Below are 2321 nucleotides of genomic sequence, written 5' to 3' on the forward strand. Positions count from 1 at the left end.
ATGTAAAACAAATAGATTTTCAGTCTTCTGTAAAGGGTCACCAAGATGTCGATTCAAGAAAAGTCTCTATAGGCTGCCCAACACAAAAACCAGGCAATCACTGTAAGCCCCTCTTATTTACTAAACCTATTTCTGCCACTGACTACTGGAAGTGGCTATGTCTTAGTTATTTCTAAGAACAATATGTACAGTTTGTCCTTCAGAAATGCTTTGCGATTAGATAATTACTGCACTCAAAGAGACATCTTACAGCTTTTAATAGGACATTTTGTCTTTTCTGGGAGCAAAGGAGTTGTGAATGGGTATGAAAATAGTATTTGTTCAGTAATATGTTTTTGCTAGAGCACAGTTTTGGTGGCTGCAATCAGTGGAGTGATCCCTTCTAAATCTTGATGTGATATTACTGGAACTTAGTGAAATAGAAGAGATCACTCCTTTGTTCTGATTTTTACAGGAAAATGCGTGGCTGGAAGCTTTGTAACCGCTTTTTTCTCTCTGGAGTATTGATAGTTCAGTCCTTTCAGATGTGGATCAGACATATATACTCTATGGAGTGTGAAGTGGGAAGAAGGAAAGACAATAGGAAAAATGATCTTCAATGACATTAGCAATCAGCACAATTTACAAGAGTTAAAGTTACCATAGGAACACAGAGAAGATGAAAGTTTACTGCCAGAATTAAGTAGGTATAACACACACACACACACACACACACACACACACACACAGGCACACAGGTTTCCAAAGGTCAAACATTTTTTTAACGTTTATTTTTCTGCTTTTTAACTGTATCCCCAGTGCCCCCAACTTTGCTATGAAGACCAAGGCACTGTGGAATTGTGTGTCTACGTTTGGAAAGTCAGCTTGTGCCTAAATGGATTTTGAAGATATCAGGCATTCTAGGATTGAGAATGAGAATTCCTTTTGTTACAACAGGCAAGAGTAAGAGCCAATAAATAAAAGAATGCTACATTTTAATTTTCAAAGATATGATTTTTTTTTACATTTAATATCTCACATCAGGATGTATCTTGGAATCAATAGTATGTTCCATGTGAATTGCCAGTGTTTAAAAAAAAATTGTTGATGGTAAATCAGATAACAGTGCATCTTATAACTGATGGCATCTTTAGATAAGATGAAATACGGTATTTTGTTAGTGTGTAATATGTTTTTGGTTTGTAATTTATTAATTCATTTTACTTTTCTGTGGCTGCTGATGTAGTTGCCTGGTGATTTATTTCAAGTTGAGCATTCAGAGTTTGAAGGTGAACTCATTAGCCAAGTAAGTGCATATCCGTCTCAGTCAGTGTATGGTACTCACAGCATCAAACAACTACAGCTTTCTTCCTAGGCTATCTAATGTATTTGTAATAGTCACTTTTTGGAAAATTGTATTTAACATGTTTAGGCTATATTGCCACATTTAAAAATCATCAACTACTTTGTCAACTTCAATATGGTAAAATTAAGTTTAAAGGTCACCTTTATATCTTTATGTGTCCTTTATATCTTATTCTCTTATTTTTACAGTTATTTAAATTCCAAATATACCCTGATTGTAAATGGGGTAAAGAAGCATGACTCATTTGAAGAATCAGATAACAAAGGGGTCCCGAAAATCTAAAAAATAAAGAGAGTTAACATGATGCTAATCATGTAGACACTTTAGGAAGTTGTGCATTTGATAAAAATTTTCTAAGAGATGACATTACTTTAGATGTAAATTTTAATAGTTCCTTTTTTGGTTGTAAATATGTTACATAGAAAATATATACATTTATAATATAATTTAATTGAACAACATACAATCGGCAGCCAGCTGATCATTTCTATTTTTCTGTTTTTAGAAGGAGAGTTGCTCTTTCTGCTGTTTTGGAAATCACATTTTATTTTTCTCTAGGGCGACAGAAAATTATCAGAACTAAGAGGGCAATTTTATTCCTTCTAAAGTAGTTAAAATTAATTCAAACAGTTAATTTGTGTCTCCCTTGTATATCTTTTGCATCCTACTTTGAGTTTTTCCTCTTTTGTTAAAATGCCTTCAGTATGTTTCTCCCTTGATAGAGGCCTCAGACATTTTTTTCTTGATCTAAACTCTAATTCTTGCTCTGTCTTATTGTAACCACTACTTTTTTGTTGGAGAATAGCTTATATTTACTTAATCCCATTTAACCATGTAGAATATGGATTCCCATGAAGAAAAGTCAAGCAAATTTCAGGTATTATCATATTTTCTGTGGATCGATTCTCCATCTGTAATCTAAAGAAGTGGTCATGGGTAGAGGCCCTCTGAATAGCTTCTTTGCGGTAGGAAAGAG

At 33.7% G+C, this 2321-nt stretch overlaps 1 long non-coding RNA gene across 2 annotated transcripts; it reads left to right on the forward strand.

Annotated features, from left to right (window-relative positions):
• The first annotated feature begins 504 nt into the window (after nucleotides 1-504).
• LOC129528385 (uncharacterized) lies at nucleotides 505-1606 on the forward strand. 2 transcript variants are annotated; one of them, XR_008673659.2, is made up of 3 exons: nucleotides 505-682; nucleotides 799-942; nucleotides 1226-1606. It is a non-coding gene; the product is annotated as an uncharacterized lncRNA (long non-coding RNA). The 2 variants fall into 2 exon arrangements; XR_008674885.2 differs by lacking the exon at nucleotides 1226-1606 and having other exon boundaries at nucleotides 799-978.
• Nucleotides 1607-2321: the final 715 nt, after the last annotated feature.

Source organism: Gorilla gorilla, chromosome 17 (genome assembly GCF_029281585.2).
Source record: "Gorilla gorilla gorilla isolate KB3781 chromosome 17, NHGRI_mGorGor1-v2.1_pri, whole genome shotgun sequence".
NCBI lineage: Eukaryota > Metazoa > Chordata > Mammalia > Primates > Hominidae > Gorilla > Gorilla gorilla.